This window comes from Patella vulgata, chromosome 3, assembly GCF_932274485.2.
Source record: "Patella vulgata chromosome 3, xgPatVulg1.2, whole genome shotgun sequence".
In the NCBI taxonomy this organism is placed as follows: Eukaryota; Metazoa; Mollusca; class Gastropoda; family Patellidae; genus Patella; species Patella vulgata.
The window spans coordinates 62,833,662-62,857,957 of NC_065881.2; the positions used below are offsets into that span (position 1 = coordinate 62,833,662).

The 24,296-nt window shown below is 34.3% G+C and overlaps 1 long non-coding RNA gene across 1 annotated transcript; it reads right to left on the bottom strand.

The window, feature by feature from the left end:
- Nucleotides 1–7,343: 7,343 nt before the first annotated feature.
- Nucleotides 7,344–24,296, bottom strand: LOC126814499 (uncharacterized). The gene is made up of 3 exons (XR_007677626.2): nt 24,226–24,296; nt 22,832–22,992; nt 7,344–7,559 (listed from the first exon to the last, which is right to left on the bottom strand). It is a non-coding gene; the product is annotated as an uncharacterized LOC126814499 (long non-coding RNA).

A 24,296-nucleotide genomic window follows, 5' to 3' on the forward strand; every position in this document is an offset into this window, starting at 1 on the left:
GAAAGAGTTTTTATGGGGAAGTAACCTGATATTACTGGGGCCTGTCATAATAACATACATTTTTATTCAAACTTAAGCAACAAATTACACCTTAGGTTTCAACTAGTGTTAAGTCTAATGTATATTTTAAAGATATATTCCCTCAAGCATTATTGGGTCATCTGTTGCGTGTGGATTGCATATAGCTCATTTTGGTAGTTACACAGAAATTGTTTCAGTACATATGCACAGTAGAGTAGCCTATTGATCATGTCCGTATTACTGTGTTGCCTTGACTTAACCTGTTTAAATTTACATATCTGTTAAGAGTTCTTACTGGTTTGCGCAAAGACAGTGTAATTGTGTGCAATTACTAGAGATCTGGAATTGGTACGGAACACTTTCTCAAAACCACAGCCAAATTAATTAGTTAATTCATAACCGGAACCTTTTTCGGCAGTAAATGAAATGGAGTTCAGAAGCACATCAGCACCAACCGAGCTAATAGATTACTTATTATAACCTGTAGCTATGGATTTAGTTTCATGGTTAATAACAGTAAACTCAAAACAATCTGCTAATTTCTCATTTCTAAATAGAAAAATTTGGCATAATCTTAAAGGTAAAAAAAATTATAGAAATGGTCAATTGGTTACTGTAAAGCAATTCTTCTGTTCGAAAAAAATCTTTTGAGATGCAGAGGATGAGACAAGCAAAAATAACTTCTTTCATCTAAAATAAGATTATTACCAAAATTGGTTTCTGAACTCTTTCAGCTTGATAGATGGCCATCGAATCCAGCAATGATATTTATTGAAAAATCTCAATTTTAATTAGTCATCTTTGATATATATATATTCCATTACATGCACCAAAAGTTCTTATTTTGTATATATTAATATATAAATATCATGTGTAAAGAATAATAACATGAAGGGAAAATGAGGTTTCTAGGGAAAGTTTTGATAGACAATAAAAGAGACTGGATGAAGTGGAGTTGTAATTTTTGTGCTTGAGTCGGTAAATCATTAAGTCTGGTGCCATGATTATAAAGAAATGAGATGGGAGATTCTTTATGACTTCACCACTTGATGAAATCTTTTATTGATATTTTCTGATTAATATTTACCAAGCTGAACAGATTCTATGCCCAAATTTCATCTATATTGTATAATTAATGGTGACTGCATATCTCTAATACGGCCAGCTGTCTATTGAAGACTATGTATGAAGAAACGAGGACCTAACAAGATAATCAATGCAGTGAGGAACCTACCACCCAGCCTCTAAAAAAGCAATATTTCCCATCTCCTAGGTTAATAACTTGATTGTCCTTATTAATGACTTTAGGTTGTGCGTAAGCGCTCCAATTACCAGGCAGAGAGCGAAGGGGTCGTAGAGCATCAGATTTTCTGCTGCTTGCCACCATAATAGTAAATCAATTTATATCACAAGCCATAACTATCCAGAACTGTAGAAAAAAAAACCCTTCCAATTCACAGTTATACCAGTAGGAGTTTATTGAATAAATGCTCATAAATGTTTCTTAAAACTATGCATGTCAGCTTTCATTTTGAAAATGACAGCAAATTAAAAGCAGACAGACTATCAGGATTGTAAAGATCATGTGGGTTGGCTAATAATGAAGTAAAAACTGATAATAGAGTCAGAATGGCACTACAGATGAATGTTTTAACTGTAAAACTCTACATGTAGTTATTAATCCAGCACAGACATCTAATATTTGATCATTAAGATTACAATTATTACTACACGGTGTACATACAGCTAGAAAACATTCAAAATGTCAATTGTCTGAGAGTAAAGATGGAACCCAGTATGTATTGTTTTAATCAGATTAAGATAATTTTCTTTTTTATCCCTTAACCTTTATTGCTTTCAAAATTATTTAAAAGTCAGATTCATTTCAGAATGACAAATAGTTTGTAATTAGAAAGCTGATAGTCCTGTAGTTATAAAATAGGGAATGTACATCAGGCTACATGTTGTGTACCTATATTTTCTCCACATGTTTTAATAAGTGTTATTTTTTTGTGGTAAAAAAAAAAAACAAAACAAAAAACAACAGAAGGGATAATGCCAGAGAGGCAACCCCACAATATGCAGTCTAACTGTCCTGTTAGCCTTGAAAATGATTGATATTAAAGAAAGAAAACTACAACAAAACATTTTTAAAGCACCAGACTTCCAAGAGATAATTTTCTGGAAAGAGGAACTAAACGAAAGCTAATAAAAAAAATGAATATAATATTAAATTTTAGCTACAACGTCCAGAAAATAAAACTCATTGACAAAAATGTCTTCATCAAGAAATATGTATATAAAACTAGGGACTGATATGCTGTAGATATGTAAAATCAATTGACTTGAGAAATGTTGAGCCAGCAGTGCCTTGTTGATGACCAACATAAGAGAAAAAACAATGTTTGATATGACGTACTGACATAATTGCATCAGCCTTGACAACATTATTTAGTAAATATGTATAAATGTAAGGCCTTTCATCTACATTTATAAACTTAAGAAATTAAAATCTAAGTGAAATGAAATTTTTGGTGTCATTAATTCAGATATATACAGAAGACAAAATTCTAATCTATACTGAAATCAAAAAGAAACAATATGTTCTTGATTTAAAACCACATGAGAGTGTAAATGTATAGTATTGAATAGGGGTTAATGTCATTTCAACACAATAATTTGATCATTCTGACACAACCACATTTTCTTCTCTTTTTTTTTATTGCGACTCGGTACTCTGGAATGGTGAGTATTCAGTACTTTTCAAAAATTGTACCTGATAAAGTACATGATGTTGCTGTCCATTAAGCCATGGGTTACTCTAATTAATCATCTTTCAGTCATATTTTGGAATCTCATCAAACAAATCTGTTACAGATGGATACAAAAAAGATTACTAGTTTAAATTTGTTTACTGTGGCAAGATTAACAGTGGACTTGTCATCAAAAGAGCATGAAACACAAATTCAGAGGTTAGTTGGTCAGTGACCAATTTCAAGCATCATACATACTGAACTTATTTTCTTGTGCTTTTCATAGATCAGTTTGACTGAAATAGGTATTATTATATTCATTTGCTCTATTACATATTGTTCTAATAGATCTTCAAACCTTATTCTGCAAAAGATAAGCACATTACTTGTCTAAGCTCTGAATAAGCCATTGCCATGGGTACTCAAAACAAACCGATTAACTGCGAATGAAAAATAAGAAACCTGATTAGAACCCGATTACTGAGTAATCCTTGGATATAGCAAATACCAAATCAAAAAAAAAAAGAATTTAAAAAATAAGACATCATCAAACACATTTAAGATTGTCATGTTGAATTATAATAATGTTAATCCTTCCTCTACAATGGTACACAATGTACTTATAAACTTTTATCCATATAGTATTCAACAAAAAAAAAGAGTTAAGCATTCTGGTTGCTTGATAATAACATATATTGATGGTATGCCACAAGTGGCTGTATCCTGAGTGTTGAGCAGTGTCAAGACAAACCAACCATCCGATTTACCTTATCGCTAACTAAATTTGTTTATCAGAACTGTATACAATTCTTCCTTTTGATCCCTTGTCCCCAATATTGACACCTATTGTTCTCCTTTAAAACAAACAGCTCTCTTCATACAGCCAAGTGCAGGGAGACTTTGTTTTGTTTGGCTTGATTCGTTGCGGATCTAACTCTGGTTGTGAAGAGTTTAGTAGACCTCACATACTAATCTTGTGCTAAGAAAATGATCAGGCTTCTCAAAACTCGCACTCTAATCCACAAATATAACTAATATGTTTTGGGTTTTTTTCTTCCTAGTTTTCATTTTAAAACTATTTTTTTTTTATTTCATATTGCTACAACAGAGCATCTTTTTTCAGATCTTAGCATTTGGAGCTTGGTGTTAGATAACAAATAAATAAACAACAAGCTGACATGTACACTTAAATGTTCGACTTTAAAAGTTATACGATCAGAAGGAGGCACGGCACTGCTGAATGTTGATGCATAAAATTATGACAATTATATTTGTCAATCAGTGGTGCTTTTCTGACATTAAATAGTATTAATGAACAAATTACATTTATTGACCTTAAAATTCTATCCCAGCACAGGAAATAGGCTGAAGCTTTTATTCCCTTTAATTTAATATTAAAAGGCTTAAACAAAAAATATTTCTTGATATTTTGTTATGTAGCATATGATATTCTAAAATGATATTTACGTTTATGGCAAAAATAATGAAAATCTGGTACACCTACTCGTTATTATCCATATTAAATTTATGAACCGGCTTTAGTAATATTCCTGATTAATTACGTCCTCAGTTATATGATAAATACTGAAAACGAAAAGTCTGTGATGTCTTATCTTCTTTATTAAAAGGTATTGAGCGTAATCAATCGTGAAAAGATATAGCAGACTTCCATGTACAGATTGTGCAGTTTCTGGGCCATATTTAAGCTTTTATAGTATGCAATGCCTTATATGGTATGTGGTATTATAATATGGTAATTAGAGTTCAAAGCATTGATTGGTATGACAGTGACCCATAATTATGCAAGGTGATGGTAGAATTGCAAAATTTATGTGAAAGCATTGATTGGTATGACAGTGACCCATAGTCATGCAAGGTGATGGTAGAATTGCAAAATTGCCGTGAATTTTCCAATGGAGTCTTGGAAAATCAATCGTTTCTACATCCTCTTCCTCTTGTGAGCTAGATGTATTCCCAACCCATCTTGTTAAAAGCTGTTCTACAGAACTTTGTCCTAATCTTTGTACATCCCTATCTACTAGAAAAATTCCTGATGAGTTGAAAGAAGCGTTGTTTTTTCCACTTCTCAAGAAGAATACATTAGAATACAACATCTTAAAAAGCTACAGACCTGTTTCAAACCTGTCTTTCATCTCCCAAACTTATTAAAAAGGCTGTAGCAGCACATTTCAAAGCCCATCTGAAGTTACACAATCTTAACGAACCCTTCCAATCAGCATACAGAAACAAGCATAGTACAGAAACAGCCTAACCTTGTGTAAATAATGATATCCTTACCAGTCTTGACAATAAAAATATGGTGTTACTGGTTCTTCCTGATTTAAGTGCCGCTTTCGACCAGTCACTACTGTTAGAACGGCTTCATAATGTTTTCTGATGTTAAGTCTTCCTCTCTAGAACTTAAATTCGGTGTGCCTCAGGGATCGGTGCTCGGACCATTGCTCTTTACTGCTTACACTAAATTCGGTGTGCCTCAGGGATCGGTGCTCGGACCTGTGCTCTTTACCGCTTACACTAAATTTGGTGTGCCTCAGGGATCGGTGCTTGGACCATTTCTCTTTACCGATTACACTAAATTCGGTGTGCCTCAGGGATCAATCTGAATTATGATGTCTATGTTGATGATACTCAACTCTACATTTGAATTAAACCCGAAAATGAATCTCTTTGAGTGCGTAAACTTTAATTGTGCATTGAAGCTATTAATTGCTGGATGAAAAAGAACTTCTTAAAGCTCAATGATGATAAAAATGAGTTCGTGCAAATCGGTTTTAATCATCTTTTATCCAAAATACCTGTTAGTAATATTTCAATCGGTAATATTGTTGTTAACCTGGTTAATAGTGTTTGAAATCTTGCTATAATTTTGGATAAGAAAATGAACATGAATGCTCACATCTCCTTAATCTGTAAAGCTTCCAACTTCACAAAATAGGACGGATCCGCAATTTCCTCGACATTGACCCTATGAAACCATTAATTAACTCTTTGGTGACCTCGCCTCTAGACTACGGCAACTCGTTACTCTACAACTTACCAGCATATTGTATTAATAAACTACAAAAGATTCAAAACAAAACTGTGAGAATTGTTACAAGAACTAAATTATACGCCAATATTACCCCCGTTTTGAAGTACTTCACGGGCTAACAATTACGACCAGAATCGATTTTAAAATTCTCATGCTGACTTTCTGTGCTTTGTCATGTGATGACTCTCCTTTATATATTAAAGAATTAATTCAACCCTACCACCTTACCAAAAATCTTTGTTCCAAAACTAAGTACCTTAGTAACTGCAAACTCTTCTTTCGGAAGATGTTCCTTTGCTTTTGCGGCAGCAGAACTGTGGAATTCTAAAGATTTTCCTATAGAACTTAAGTGCCGTGCTTCAATTGAGTTTTAATTAAAAGGAATCTTAAAACCCATCTTTTTAGTAACGTTTTCTTTTAACTGTTGATCGCGTACTCTTTTTAACTGACCATCATTGTACAAAGAGCAGCTTCGGTTGTATTTTAGGACAATATTGTTATTATCATAAAAATTGCTTGTTATGTATCAACAAGTACAACATATTTTGTTGTAGAGTTAATATTTCTTTCATTGACATGGAAAATGATTAAACTGTGTGATGGCGATCGACATCAGCACTATTTGCATTTACATAAATATAGAAAATAATTTTGGATATCAGTAGGCTACTTATTTTACATGTCATGAACAATCGGCAACCTTGTGTATTTATGTGATTATCATAAATGAGTTAAATGTGCTAATTACTTGGATCATGAACTGAATTAGACAGCATTCACCACATTTAAGGTATGCCATTTAAGGATTAGCAGGTAAGTTGATTGACAAGTAATAATCAACAAGTATTAATCAACTCTTTGTAGACTATAGTGACGGAATCATTTTATTTACATCAAAAGCTGCAGCAGACTATAATCGAATGATAAAGATCCCTGTATGAAACCCATCATAGCTGCACCGCAGGTCTAGCTATAAGTTATGTCTGTTTATCTAAATGTATGCATTGTTTGTTTCGTTCTTATTTTGTTGTGCGGTTATCCTGCATAGGGTGGAAGGGGAGATGCCCCAAGCTACATTAACTATGTTATTTTGGAACTAAGATATATTTATTTCGGCACATAAGTTTTTTGGAGTGGACGACCCATGAGGTTCGGCAGCTACCCTAGGCCTTGTCATATAAATGCCTAGGATGAAAACCATTACTTTCATAGTAAACAGACATTATAATCTACAGGGATTAGATCACTCAGCCATTCAACTATTGAGAAGCTATAAATTTAACCAAATATTGAAAAAAAAAAACCTCTTATCATTTAACAACGAAAATAAAAAAATTATATTTATTTTATAAAGTGTATATATTCATTCACCTGATTTTATATGAATCAAAATAAAAGAGTTATGAATGTACAAAGATTTCATTCTGTCATATCATGGTTTTGTTGAAAATACGCAATCCCGGGTATCTTTCTGATCAAATACATTCAACATGACGAGTCACTTTATTTGTCTGCGGATTAAAAGTATTTAAAAAGATTTGCCTGAAATAATTAAAATATAAGGTTCCCACTGTGTCTTAATCACATCCCTTCATTGTATTGATTAATTCCTTGGGAAAAGGGAGTGTTATTTAGTGTTTGAAAACAAAATTAATCCCAGTATTAAGCTGCGACTGTGTTGACCTTTAATCCTGTGGACAGACTAAGTTCACAGACAATCTATGATGACATACCTTGATAAAAGAAAAAAAATAATATCAAGATATTTTACATTACTAGATTAGAAGAACAAATCTTTGATTTCCCTTGGCTTTGTATTGCATTCTTTACATACTATGACACAAACATTTTCCTTGTGGGATATTAATTTATTTCATGTTAAAGTAGCACCAACTAAAAGCCAAATGCCAAAAATACCAGAGGCTTTTATCAATAATCAATATTTTACACAAAATAAGGACAAATCTTTTAGTTATATATATATAAATATAAATATTTCAATTGTAAGTTATCTCTTTGTCTATTTTTAAATTTAAAAAAAACAACTTTTTAAAGAAAACCTTACATTGTTGATTCAAAATTATTTTTGTACACGAAAGTTATAATTAATAATTAAATTTATTCACCCATGCCCATCAGTCCATACCAAAATCAACCCATAAATATGTGTATAATTCCAGTCTCAAAGATAGCTTGTAAAAAAAAAATTAAAAAAAAATTACATAACTTTGACCCATGGACCAATTACCTGAACAGGTTTAGAGAAACAAAAACCCAAGATTTGCACGACTCTGACTTTGAATGTTAGTCATTGTGGCATTGAATTCCAGGGTGGAAACATCAGTTTAATTGTTTTAGTGACCAGAAAACAAATTTTGATATGCGTCGGCTTACCCAAAATGAAAGGTTACGTGCCCTTGGCATGCTACAGATCGGCACAACACAGGCGGTTGTGGCGCGGACGATGAATGTTTCTCAGTCTGTCATAAGCAGGCTATGGTCCAGATACCGTGATACACAATCTGTACAGGACAGACCACGGGCGACAACTCAAGCCCAGGATCGATTTATCCGTACCTTGGCCTTGAGAAATCGTGTCATCACAGCAAATCAGATCAGCGCTCGTCTTCAAACAGACACTGGTGTGAGAGTGAGTGGCCAGACGATTCGGAATTGACTGCATAGGGGTCACCTTCGCGCCCGACGTCCTCGCGTGATCCCTTGTTTGAGAGATCATCACATTCAGGCAAGACGTCGTTGGTGTAGGGATCGTCAACACTGGGATAATCGTCGCTGGAGCAATGTGATGTTTTCAGATGAGTCAAGGTTCACTGTTGATTTTTTGGACAGACGTAGGAGGGTGTGGCGTCGTCAAAACGAGCGCTTCCAAGACGTTAATGTCATCAGACATGATCGATTTGGGGGTGGTTCTGTTATGGTGTGGGGAGGCATCACTGTTGCTGGAAGAACGGCTTTACATGTTGTTGCAGGGCGTGTTACAGGCCAGTACTACCGGGACAACATCTTGGCAGTCCATGTTGTGCCGTTCGCACGACGTCATGGCCGCCGTTTCATCTTCCAGGATGACAACGCAAGATGTCACAGGGCCAGGATCGTTACAGGTTACCTCCAACAACAGAACATCACCACATTACCTTGGCCCGCACTGAGTCCCGACCTCTCCCCCATCGAGCATGTCTGGGACATGCTTGGACAGAGGTTACGTCAACGTCAACAACGTCCTGCCAATGTCCAAGAACTTGCTGCTGCGTTGCAACAGGAATGGGACAATCTGGACCAAAATGACCGTAGACGTCTCATTGGGAGTATGCCACGTCGGATCAATGCTTGTTTGGCAAACAGAGGAGGATTTACCCGTTACTGACTTGGTTGTGATGCTGTGGTAACTTTGCTGTTTGACCCCGGGTATCATTTTACCCTTATAATGGTCAGTCTGTGCCTTACTTAGTCTAACGATCATTTGGAATAAATCGATGAATGTGAACTTCATTTCATTTTGTCATTTGTTTCTTCGTCAGTTTCATTAGGTGACTTTAATAACACTTAAAAATCAAATATCCCCTACTTTTTTTGAATAGTATATAAAAATAGTCTAAAATACATTGGACCTTGTCTCTGGAATAATCTACCTATCTCAATTAAAAACACAACTGTACTATCAGACTTTAAGGCGAATATTCTTTTAAAGATACATTGACATTCCTAACTTTAGTAAACCTTATGTACATAATTTTAATTCATAATAGAGAAGGTAGTTAACCTTACTGCATTTTTTTTTTTTTTTTTTCATTGTTGTTCTTGTTGTTCTTATATTGTTTTGTTACGTTTCAAGGGCAGAATTGTAAAAAGGCCTGGCCTAATTTCTTACCATAATAAAGATATTATTATTATTAAAACCCCCCTAAGTCAGAACCCCCTCTGGTCAAAACCCCCCATTTTTATATTATATAATATTAAAATCATTTCAAAATTATGTTTTTGTGGTTTGTGAAGTGAAGTACACAACAAAATCAATTATTTTTATATTTTATTTGCAATTATATGGGTGAAATTATTTCCATTGGATGGTGTGCCCAATACCTTTTATGGTTTGCAAACAAGTTGTAAAGTCTTTCTTGTAGATCTTCTGTTGTATTTTGGTGGTTGTCTGCCTGAGTATTGCATGAGTGCATTCTTGACATTGCTGTGATCCAGATGGAGATGTTCGAGAGGCCGCCGCCAGATTGTGGGGTCTGATATTCCCAGCAGGGCACTAAACGCCCTGTTCCAAGACTCACATAGATTGTTAGTGCGAGACCCACCACCAAGTGTTGTCAGATGAACATTCCCGAGTTCTGCTGGGAATAGGGGGGGTATAGGAGATTTTAAATTGTAGCGCCATGACTTCAGTTGAGATTGATCAGATAATTGCTTTTCACTTGAATGATTACAATAACTGAGGCTATGTTATTCCTAGTAAAAAGCAGATTATGTTATGTTAATGTGTGGTCAATTGTCTTAGTTGGTCATCATATTTTTTTTTTTTAAAAATATTTTATTTTTCAAATATTTATTTTTAAATAATAATAAATAAAGGAAATAAATTAATATAAAAAAAAATAATAAAAAGGGGGGGGGGGGTCCGTTTTTAATTTAAGTCCCAGGGGGTTTTGACCAAGGGGGTTTTGACACTGACCGGACAAAACACACTAAAATAATAGTCATATTATACTTCTGAAAGAGAACAGTTTTCAAGTTTGATTTGAATGAAGTTAAAGTTTGTTGGGTTTTAAGGAAAAGTTCAATAAAGTTGCTGCATTATATGAAGATGTTCAAGCCTCATTGGTTTTCAGTTTATATGTGGGAGTATCCAGAAGAAACTGATCTGAAGAATTTAGAAGAACAAAGTCCCGGAAATGGAGCAGATGTAGTGATTTTTGAAGGAATCAAGATTTTAACGCCAACAGTAATTATCAGAATTCGCTGAAAATCAATCGTCAAATTTCAAATCAATAGGTTGATAAATTTATCCTCTAGATTCTAGAGCATACACATATGTCCACGTTATCAAGGGACATAATTTTGACATTAATTATCAGAAATTGTTAAAAATCAATAGACTTCAATAAAGAATTACTTTATCCTGAGCGAAGTAATCAGTGTTTGTAGTTTTGACAAGATGTGTTCATTGATTGTTCATTATCGTAACCATGATGCTGGTAATTTGAGTCTTAGCCTTACTTCTCCATTTTTGAATTAAATCATTAAATTGCCGTACCGTTCTGATCTACTTAAATTCGGAGCCATTCAATGGCATCGAGAGTTGATTATGGTCTTGTCATGTTAATAAATGTCTAATTAATAATTTATATAATATTTAAGGCTTTAAGAAAGGCTGGCAATAGGCAGATTTAACTCTTGAATAACGAATGCCCCAGTAAGATGATTTTTATTTTCATCCCTTAACCTTTATTGCTTTCAAAATTATTTAAAAGTCAGATTCATTTCAGAATGACAAATAGTTTGTAATTAGAAAGCTGATAGTCCTGTAGTTATAAAATAGGGAATGTACATCAGGCTACATGTTGTGTACCTATATTTTCTCCACATGTTTTAATAAGTGTTATTTTTTTGTAGTAAAAAAACAAAACAAAACAAAAAATAACAGAAGGGATAATGCCAGAGTGGCAACCCCACAATATGCAGTCTAACTGTCCTGTCAGCCTTGAAAATTATTGACATTAAAGAAAGAAATCTTAAAGAAAACAAGTACAACAGAACATTTTTAAAGCACCAAGAGATAATTTTCTGGAAAAAGGAACTAAATGAAAGCTAAATAAAAAAAGAAGAAATCTTGAATATAATATTAAATTTTAGCTACAAAGTCCAAAAAATAAAACTCATTGACAAAAATGTCTTCATCAAGAGATGTATATCAAACTAGGGACTTCTCTTTTCACATTCTGTCAAGATTCCTTCACAAAAAAAATGAAACTTCATTGCCAGATGATATCATTAAATTCACTGTCAGTCACCCTTGTTATGACTGGCTCAGTAAACCCTGTATAAATTCAATGTGAAAAAAAGGCATTATCAAAATTATTCCTTTTACGCCTCATAACATGTAATTTATAGAAAGAAAAACAAAAATGCTTCCGATTACTTTGGGGGTCAATTTTTTAGAAGCTGCACTTAGGAGCCAGAAGAATGATGACATGCTATCCAGGCAGGGGTTGCAATCAAATTCTGACATTTTTCATTAATAACTGGCCAGTGCTTGTCAAATCGCTCTCACATTTTTCCCTATGACAAACAGTTAATAACAAAGATTGGTTTAAAAATCAGCTCACACACAGTGAGGCCTTAACTAGAAAATTCATCTGTTGTTTAATTAGGAGACAAAACCAGTTTTTCTACAAAATCAATAATTTCAGAAATTTTTACCATGCACATGTACTGATTACATGATATGAAATGTGACAGGAGTGAAAGCCTTGACCCGTTTCTGCTGTATTTACCACTGACATTTTAAATAATTAAAGTTGATATGTAAGGTATTTAGATATAATTTTCAAAACCTTTTATTAAAACTCTAATGAGAATAGTAAAGTAATAGGAAGTAATAAATGTAGGTTTGACAACTACTGATGTATTATATGTCATACATATATTTATTCAAACGTTAATGAATATTATGTAAGCTCATCCAAAATTTGAATAAGTAAATGAAATAGGGCTTATTTCTGGGCTAATGAGTACACAGGGCCGTGGTTTCTGTACCATCCGAACAACTACACCAGTGACTTTGTTGACCATTATGTAAGTCTTTTAACCACAATCACACATTTTTAATTAGCATGAAGCCCTGACAATAATTATATGTTTATGTCAACACTTTCTAAGTAACTAATTTGTATAAATAGACAAATGTATGTTTATTTCAATATTGATGCATGTCGGACCATAATGTCCTAGATAAAGGCCCCTTATTGTTCGAAAAATACATTTTTATACGCCCACATTGGAAATGTGGTCGTATATTGCCGTCGCTCCGTCCATCTGTACATACTCTACAGGCTACATTTATCATCTGATTGTTTTGAAATTGATATACATGTATAGTGAGATGAAGAAGTCTATTTAATTTCAATAATTTCCGTTAATTTCTTCTGGAGTTATGGCCCTTGTTTCACTTTGTTGAACCCTGTGAACGCTCCAACGACAAAAGTTATCATCCGATCTGTATGAAATTTATATGCATCATTTAAATTTGTGAAATGAAAAAGCTTACTGAATTTTAACAATTTCCTTTAATTACGTCTAGAGCTATAGCCCTTGTTTCACTTTGTTGAACCTTGTGAACGCTCTAACAACATAAGTTATCATCTGATCTGTATGGAATTTATATGCATCATTTAAATTAGTGAAACAAAGAAGCCTATTGAATTTCAGCAATTTCCGTTAATTAAGTCTAGAGTTATGGCCCTTGTTTCACTTTGTTATTGTCCTTATTTTACTTTATTGAACCTTGTGAACGCTACGACAACATAATTTATTATCCAATCTGTATGAAATTTATATGCGTCATTTAGATTAGTAAAACAAAGAATCACATTGAATTTCAGCAATTTCTGTTCATTTCTTCTGAAGTTATGGCCCTTGTTTCACTTTGTTGCGCCTTGTAAATGCTCTAACGACAATAGTTATCATCCGATCTGTATGAAATTTACACAGATCATTTAAATTAGTGAAACAAAGACTTCTCAGCAATTTCCAATAATTACGACTAGAGTTATAGCCCTTGTTTAACTTTGCTTAACCTTGTGATGTTCAAAGGACGAAAGTTATCATCTGATCTGTACAAAATTTATATTCTTCATTTAAATTAGTGAAACGAAAAATCCTATTGAATTTCAGCATTTTAATTACTTATGAACCTTGTGAATGCTCAAATGATGAAAGTTATCATCCGATCTGTGTGAAATTTATATGCATTATTTAAATTAGTGAAATCAAGAATCCTATTGAATGTCAGCAATTTCTGTCGATTACTTCTAAATTTATGACCCTTGTTTTACTTTGTTGAACTTGTGAACGTTCAAATGGCAAAAGTTATAATCCATTCTGTATGAAATTTATATGCATTATTTGAATTAGTACCAGCGGCTGCCAGGCAGGATATGCCCACATTTTCGAGAGATGGATAGAAAACAAACTAAAATGAAAGTGATTTTTCCTACAATCAAGGGCCATAATTCAGGAAATTACAATTCGATATGCGCAAATATCGAAAGGAACCGAGATCTTCGGGTTATAAAGTTACATTTCAAGTTTCAACAAAATCGGATAAAAATTGTGACCTCTATAGGGTCCACAACCTTGATATACCATATTTTTTACGCAATTTGAGAACGAGGGGCGGCCATTTTTTCTCTCAGTTTTAGACCGATTTTCATGAAATTCAAACTCAGCCGTCCTTAGGGTGTAACGGTGATATAATAATACGTTTTTTTAAATCGGATAAAAATTATGACCTCTATAGGATCCACAAGCTAAAAATGCGATTTTTCGAACAATCAGGGGCCATAATTCAGGAAGTTACGGTCCGATATGCGCAAATATCGAAAGGAACCGAGATCTTTGGGTTATAAACTTACATTTCAAGTTTCAACAAAATCGGATAGAAATTGTGACCTCTATAGGGTCCACAATCTTGATATACCATATTTTTACGCTATTTGAGAACGAAGGGCGGCCATTTTGTCTGTCAGTTTTGGGCCGATTTTCACGAAATTCAAACTCAGTCGTCCTAAGGGTGTAACGGTGATAATACGATTTTTTAAATCGGATAAAAATTATGACTTCTATAGGGTCCACAAACTAAAAACGCAATTTTTTGTACAATCAGGGGCCATAATTCAGGAAGTTACGTTCCGATATGCGCGAATATCGAAAGGAACTGAGATCTTTGGGTTATAAATTTACATTTCAAGTTTCATCGTAATAGGATTAAAATTGTGACCTCTATAGGGTCCACCACCTTGATATACCATATTTTTACGCTATTTGAGAACGAAGGGCGGCCATTTTATCTGTCAGTTTTGGGCTGATTTTCACGAAATTCAAACTCGGTCATCCATAGGGTGTAACGGTGATATAATAATACGTTTTTTTAAATCGGATAAAAATTATGACCTCTATAGGGTCCACAAGCTAAAAACACGATTTTTCGTACAATCAGGGGCCATAATTCAGGAAGTTACGGTCCTATATGCGCGAATATCGAAAGGAATCGAGATCTCTGGGTTATAAACTTACATTTTAAGTTTCAACAAAAGCGGATAAAAATTGTGACCTCTAGAGGGGCCGCAACCTTGATTTACCAGATGTTTACAGTATTTGCGTACAAGGGTCGGCCATTTTGTATGTCAGTTTTGACCCGATTTTCACAAAATTCAAACTCAACAAACATTACGGTGATATATTCAAACGTTTTTTTTTAAATCGAATAATAATTGTGACCTCTAGAGGGACCACAAGCTAAAAACACGATTTTTCGTACAATCAGGGGCCATAATTCAGGAAGTTAAGATTCAATATGTACGAAAATAGAATGGAACCAAGATATTTGGGTTATAAACATGCATGTCAATTTTCATCAAAATCAGATGAAAATTGTGACCTCCAGAGGGTCCACAACCCTGATACACAATATTTTGACACCATTTGCGAAAGAGGGGCGGCTATTTTGTCCGCCAGTTTCGGTCCGATTTTTATGAAATTCGAACTCAACCATCCTTAGGGTGTAACGGTGATATATTCAACCGTTTTTTTTAAATCGGATAAAAATTGTGACCTCTATGGGCTCCACAGGCTAAAAATGTGATTTTTGGTACAATCAGGGGCCATAATTCAGGAAGTTATGGTCTGATATGCACGAATATCGAAAGACACTGAGATCTGTGGGTTATAAACATGCATTTCAAGTTTCATCACAATCAGATGACAATTGTGACCTCCAGAGGGTCCACAACCCTGATACACAATATTTTGACATTCTATGGGGTCCACAAGCTAAAAACATGATTTTAAATACAATCAGGATCCATAATTCAGGAAGTTGTGGTCCGATATGCGCGAAAATCGAAAGGAACCGTGATCTGAAGGTTATAAACATACATTCTAAGTTTAAACCAAATCGAATAAAAATTGTGACCTCTTCAGTGTTCACACGCTAAAAACGTGATTTTCCGTACAATCAGGGGCCATAATTCATGAAGTTACAGTCCGAAATATGCCAATATCGAAAGGAACCGAGATCTTAGGGTGAAAAACCTATATTTCAAGTTTCATTGTAATCGGATAAAAATTGTGACCTGTAGAGTGTTCACAAACAATTGTGGATGTCCAAACGGATGGACGGGCAGGGGCGACAACAATATACGTCTACATGAAAAAGTGGGCGTATAAAAAGTCGGTAGAATTTCAACAATTTCTGTACATTACTTCCAGAGTTTAGGCCCTTATTTCTGTTTGTAAAACCTTGTGAACCCTCAAACGACGAAAATTATAATCTAATCTGTATGAAATTGTCTTGTAAATAAATGCCTCCAATTATCTACAAAAGAATAAATGTGCGACAACCCTTGTCGACCGCTCGGACGATTTAGCTGCTGTGGGTGTATGTTTCCTTTAGATATTTAGATAAACGCACAAGTGATGTTCTTCCAAAACTTCAGAAAAATCAATTCTATAAAAATCACTTTTTTAAAGACAAGCAGTTGCCATGCAAGATAAGGACAGAGAACAAGCTAAAAGATAGGTTGCCAGGCAATGAAACATACACCTGAAGCAGCTAAATCATCCGGGCAGTCAACAGAAGTTGTTACATATTTTTACTTTTGTCGGTAATGAAACATTTATAATACAGAAAATCATTAGAATTTGTTTGGTCCATGCTAACGTTTAGTATACAAAACCTTTAATATCATGGATTTAGCTGTTGAAGATAACAAAAATCATTGAAAATCAATACACATGTACTTGTTCGTCTCAGACCTTAAACTCTGTGTATCATCCTAAAGTCAATTGAAACGATTATATATAGGCGTAAACATGGTGTATAGATATAAAATCAACTAAATTTTTAAAGTGATCAAGGGTCATAACTCAGGCAGTACTTATCGGAAATCATTGAAAATCAATAATAGGTTTCTTCGTCTGATGACCTTAAACACTTTGTATAAATTTAAAGTCAAACGGATATTAACTTTAGCCTCTAGAGCATCCACGAGATTTTTCAAAGTTTTCGAAATAAAATATATACTCTTCAAAAAAAGTAGGGGATATTGAAATGCAAATACCTATGCAGGTTGCGATATGATAAATAGTCATGGACACTTGACGACATGCTTTGAGAGTATGTTCACAGATGAAGAACTTATCGCCCCAACAGAACCACTGAGCTGCACATGCTATGCGCAATAGTGCCATACATGTGGGAGGAGTTCATTGTCAAATCTGACACTTCAAAGAAGGGATGATGAAAACTGCCGCGTGCTGGTTTATTCTATCCATGTTTGCTTTACTATCGGTTCTTGCATACGATTTCCTATTTAGCGAATCTTTGCTTTAGTGTGTTACGTTTAATTTGATTGGGAGTGGTTAAAAACAAAGTCATGGGTATCACAAAACCATCTTTTATAGTATCTAACGTTTCGTAAGTCTAAAAACCTACTTCTTCAGAGAATACAAGCTACTTCAACTGTATCAGACGGCTGTAGACGCGATTTCCAGGCATTTCGAATACTTTCTAGTAATTTGGAGCGGGTAGTAAATTATGTCAGTTGCAGCATAAAAACTGGTAAAAAGTCATCTTTAAAATACAAGCTCTATTACTACGAAAACAAGAACAAGTCGAACGATTTACTTTTGCCACATTTTTCATTTTATGAGACTTCACATTTTTTATCAGGGAAGGCATAAACATACTGCTTATGCTGCTTTTCAGCTGCTCACTTCTATCACTGGGCTCGTCCGGTGCATGGAGTTGGATGCCAGTATACAGGAACACAGTACTGAAGAACTGAGAAAGGCCATGTGTACGTGCTAGTTCTATTCAGATGGCGTACGTGTTCATCATTGACTGGACTGCTTTCTTTCCGCTTCCATATTATTAAAAATATTCAGAACTCGACAGACGGCGCGACGCTTCTCGACAAACTGGGCATTCATTCCCGACAAGACCATAGCCTTCCCCGACAAGGCCATACCCCTACCCCATTTTCAAAAACTCCTCGGCTAATGACCGATCTCACAATTCTGAGCCTCGTACGCCTATGTGTGTAGATGTAGTACTATATAAGAAACATATGAAAACGCACCAGTCGTCACTAGATTCCCAGACAATTGGCATCGAATATGGTTTTCGAAAATTGCCTCGTATTTTTGAGCCGATAGAACCGGGTAGATGAGCACCTCAAATTCTGAAACTTTGTGTGGTTATAGTTTGTACTAATGTCTCCAACATATATTAAAGCTATTCTTTTCCCATGCCGTCTAGATATTTTTTCGATTTTTTCAAAATCTGTATTTTGGGTCAATCTATTTTCGAGCCAATTGAATCCGGTAGATGAGCACCTAAAAATTTGAAACTTGGTGGAATTATAGTTTTTACTGATGTCTCTAACATATGTTAAAACCATTCTTGTCCAATGCCATCTCAATATTTTTTCGATTTTTTCAAAAAGTGTGTTATGGGTCATTCCATGTGAATTTTCACACAGTGAGTTAAACCGTACCCCGTTGATTTTGCTGAAATTTGGTTTATATGTTTATATGGCTGAAAAATTGTGACCTCTAGAGAGTCCACAAGCCAAAAAATGTGATTTTTCAAACAAACGGTGGCCATAATCTAGGAAGTTATGATCCAAATATGCGCTAATACCGAATGGAACCAAGTTCTTTCGAGGATAAACACAACCTTGACATTACATACTATTACAATATTTGCATACTAGGAGCGGCCCATTGTGTCGGGCAGTTTTGGTCCAATTTTCACGAAATTTGAACTCAACAGTCATCGGGGTGTAATGGTGATATGTTTGCACGGTTTTTAAAATCAGATAAAAATTATGACCTCTAGAGGGACCACAAGCTAAAAACGCGATTTGTCATACAATCATGGGCCATAATCCAGGAAGTTACGGTCCGAAATGTGCCAATATTGAGAGGAACCAAGAGCTTTGGGTAAACATCATTTTAAGTTTCATCAAAATTAGATAAAAATTGTGACCTCTAGAGTGTCTTCAATACAAATTGTGACTTCTAGTGGGTCAACAAGCTAAAAATGCGATTTTTTTAACAATCATGGACCATAATCCAGGAGGTTACGGTCCGAAATGTGCCAATATTGAGAGCAACCAAGAGCTTTGGGTTATAACCATACATTTTAAGTTTCATCAAAATCAGATAAAGATAGTTTGCCAGGCAACGAAACATACGCCCACAGCAGCTAAATCGTCCGGGCAGTCAACAAGTGTTGTTGCATATTTTTACTTCTTTCGGTAATGAAACATTTATAATACACTCATGAAGTAATTATCAGAAAACCATTAGAATTTGTTTGGTTTTTATAAAGTTCTGCCCCATGCTAACGTTTAGTATACAAAACTTTTAATATCATGGATTTAGCTGTTCAAGTCATAAAAATTCATTGAAAATCAATATACTTGTTCGTCTCAAGCTCTTAAACTCTGTGTATCAATCTGAAGTCAATCGGATGATAACTTTAGCCTCTAGTGTGTCACAAGATTTTTCAAAGTGATCAAGGGCCATAACTCTGGCAGTAATTATCGGAAATCGCGATAATCAATAGGCTTCTTCGTTTCATGGCCTTAAACACTGTATATAAATTTAAAGTCAATCGGATATTAACTTTAGCCTCTAGAGCGTCCACAAGCAATTGTGGACGCCGGACGGACGGACGGACGGGGGCGACAACAATATACGACCACATTTCAATGTGGGCGTATAAAAATTGTGACCTCTAGAGTGTCTGCAAGCTAAAAACATGATTTTTTTGTATAATCAGGGGCCATAAACCATGAAGTCATGGTCCGATACATGCCAATATCGAAAGGAACCAAGATCTTTGGGATATAAAGCTACATTTCAAGTTTTGCCAAAATTGGATAAAAATTGTTACCTGTAGAGTGTCCACAAACAAAATGTCCAGTCAAACAGGGGCGCTGACACTCAACACAAACTAGATCATTTCGGGACTAACACATGGTTCAATTTTATTTAAATAATTCGCTTGCGCGTAGGGGTCTTTAGCAGTGGGAGGAAACCGGAGGACCCAGAGAAAACACATGAGGTTGGACAAGCGACACTAGGTAATGAATGTCAACCCTAAAAATAGAGGAGTCTATGCAGTACACTTTAGGTAGTGGATGAAACCAATTAGTACTTTTAATAAATCTATTTACTTTTATTCTGAAATTACCAAACTTTTGTTTTAATAAAACTTTTCTTAATTCTTTCAATAATATTAATACATTAGACATTAGACCTATATTATTGTTATAATTAATGCTCTTAGTCTGGGTAGCCAAGTGGTCAAACATGCATGCTTGTGCTGTAGATCATAAGGCTTGCTATCAATATACTACAAGTAATACGTTTGATCCCATGCTTGTACATGCCAAGGAATATGGGTGCCCGCCTAAACCATTGAGGTTTCTAAGGTACTCCAGTTTCCTCCCACTTCCAAAGAACCCAGTAACCTGGCAAATTATTGATATTTTAATAATGTAACATGTAAGTCCAAAAATTCACATTAATCCCCATTTCTCTCTATATATTTTGATTTGTTATTAATGATTCTTGTAGAAACCATGAGATCATTAACAAAATTTCTTTTAACTGTTCAGTCAAAAGTTGTAAGTTATTAATGCAATACAACTATATTAATTTTCTCTTTAGCCTTCATTTAAGCAAATATTCCCATGGTCCCATACGTTTATGCAGATTGTAAAACTAATCAATACTACAGTTTTCCAGTGCAATATTCCTTTAGTTTCTTTGGTCTTTAACCAGAAAACATTGTTAGAACCATAATTTAGGGTTACCAGACTAACCAATTTTGAAAATAAAAATTATTGAACATGAATATCTATCTATTATCCCAGTGCATGAGTAATTCTCATAAAAATCCATCATTAAACCAATCAAGCAAATCAATGAAATGGGCAGACTATTTGAAATTTTGTCCAAATATGCATGATGAAATCCTATTGTGATACCCCATAAAAATACATTGGCTAGCATTTTTAGCTCTTCAAAACAAAAGCTTTCAAAACTCCTTAAAATGAGCATAAATTACTATTCTGGGTGAAATTTTAGTGCTATAGGAATCCCTTGCAAAGTACAATATTGTGAAAGTTGGATCTCTAACTGAAATATTAGTACAAAAATGTATCAATTCCATTCAGAATTTACAAAGATATGACATATTGAAAATTCCATCGATCTATGCTGCTCCCTATATAACAAGTCCACTGCCCTCTTTATTTGTAATGAACCAAATAGATGGGCTGGTTTCCAATCCAATCGAATCCAAGCTGGAAGATTATCTATTATATTTTCAGAAAAATGTAAATCATGCATTGTTACTGTAAGCCAAATATCATGCTAACAAAGGGTAGGGATAGTTGTGCGATTAGGTCACAAGACAAGGTATTTCAGGTTTGAATCTCAAGAAAAACAGTTGGGATTATTCAACCCTGTTGCTTACTAATCTGTTACAGCTTGTCTAGTGACTAGTCGGTTAAAAAACTAAATTCCTATAGTGACCCAATAATCCAAATAATAAAATACCTGATTTGAACATAATAAACAAAAAACTAAAATATAATAAACAAATAACTGAATATATATAGGTCTACTAGTACATGATTTAGGAGATCTACTGTTCAATATTCACAAAAGAGAATAAGCAAGGAAATCGTTGAAATATTCACATTGTTTTTTCATCTGCAAAATTCCAATTACATATGGCAAGATTAGTGAATAAGTTAATATGAATATAGGAAGCGTAAATATATAAAATAAAACAGCACCATGTGAAATTAAATTTCCAGTAAATCCATACTTGATGATAATTAAAGCATTCTTATCGTATGTTATTATTGACTGATCTGTAAATGGTTGATAATGATAAAAATAGTGAAAATGATCGAATAGAGGAGATGTTATTGGACAGGAAATAATGCAAACAATTATAGATCGGCAAGAACAATTAAATTATTATAAAAGACAATAACGATTGGTCTAAAATAATTGACTCATTAAATACAGAAACCAATCAAGGTAATCAGCGACCAACATCCTGTTGTTGGTAATAAAGAACAATTAGGCCTCCACCCTCCAACAACTGGGTGTCACAAAATGCTAATATAGAATGATTATATTTTACAGACTCGCCATGGAAACGCTAGAAAACAGGATTTTATCACATTAATTATTTAACTTTATCTAGCACAATAACAAGTATTACAATCTCTGTATTCTTTGCATCTGCTGCATTTATTATGTTCTCTTTCATACTATGGGGCCTGCTTATTATAAATCCTGTCTATTCTTATATAATTTTAAATTAAATGTGCTTAATCATCATCCATTGGTGTTTAAGTTTTATCAATACAGGTACATGAAAGGGAGAAAAATTTTGATTTATTTGTTCATATTGTTAAAATCAAATTTTGTACAATTTGTTACATCCAAACGATTGGACACACTGTCCTTGATATCCTTGCAGACACTACCCCTGACAAGTGAAGGCAAGGATTTTAAAGATTCTTACAAAAATTCAAAGTCTGCCAATCAATGCACAATTGTCCAAAAAACAAAAATGGGAAGTTTAATGTTGATCGTACACAAATTGGGGGAGCCTTTGAATTTTTTTTAAGAGCATCACACTAAGAAAAAAAAAAAGATTACCAACCAGGTGTTTGGAGTCATTTCCTAGTTCCAATTTATATCACAGTCTCCTCCATCATTTACAGACGCATACCTCTGTAAAGTCATATACCCAACATTGTAAAGCATAACCCTGAACTCCAAAATAACAAATACCAACACACTCAAGTCTTCAACACAAAACATCTTGAACGTAATTAAAAGAGAACAGATTCAGACACTGCACTATCAAGCAAGTCCCATATTCATATTGCATATGCATGAAAATGTCATTTATTAAAATCATAGATGAATTTCAATAACAATAAAATAATTGTTTGACTAAATAACCTGCCAAAAGATCACCACACTAACGATAGTCTGTGTTGCAAAACGTTTCTGGAAACCGAACATTTAGTTCAAATACATGGAGATTTTGGAGCTCATAAGAGAAGTTATCAAATTGATCAGTCCTCAAATTTTTTATATGCCCACATTATAGTTGTGGGGCTGGGCGTATTATGTCGCCATCCAGGTCAACAACTGGCTTGTGAACGTGATACAAGCTACAGTAACTAAACAGATTTTTTTTTCAAATTTGGTGTGAAACATTGGGGTTATGAGATAGCCAACTCTTCTGTTCCAGAGTTACCCCTTGCCCATCAGAAAACTTAATTCAAATTTAGTGTCAAGCATCGGCTTCGTGACCTGGGAAAGCCTATCGAAATTCAGTGTTCCCTGACCTTCCATTTGGGAGTTATCTCCCTTATCCCAAAACCTTGTTAACATGATAGAGGCTACAGTTTTTAACAGATTTTTTTTCACATTTTTTGTGATGCATTGGGGTAATGGAATTATCAACCCTGCCAAACCGTCAACAACTCAGTTGGAAATGTAAAAGAGGCTACAGTTTTCAACAGATAATTTCCAAATGTGGTGTGATGCATTGGAGTCATGAAAGGATGAACCCTATCAATATTCAACATTCCAGAACCTTCTGTTCCAGTTACCCCCTTTTCCATAAACCTTTTGCATGTGATAGATGTTACAGTTTTTAACAAGAGTATTCTCAAGCTTGTGAACACAGCAGATATCAGATTTTGTGAGTTATTTGTGATTTTGTCCGTATAAATACGATGAATAATATGGATCCAATGATTGAACACACCTGAAATCATTGGGAGGTCATCTGATTGAACACCATCTGACCTTTTTGACTATAGTTGTTAAGACAGAAGTTAAACGAGTTTTACATAGTGCCATGTAATTCTAGTTCAACACACCGTGTATCAGGAGGTAGTAGATATCTAATGTGTCAAAAATTACTGAAAGTTCAAGCAGCACCAAAGTGACACATGCTGTTTCATTACTGTGAAATTCCTTGTATCCAAACTGAAACAAGTATGGACTGAAATTGCATTTCTTTAATAATACACTTACCTATAAATCTTGCTTCTTGGATATATTAGTCTTTCATTCAACTTATAATCACATTAAAATTTTAATATCCT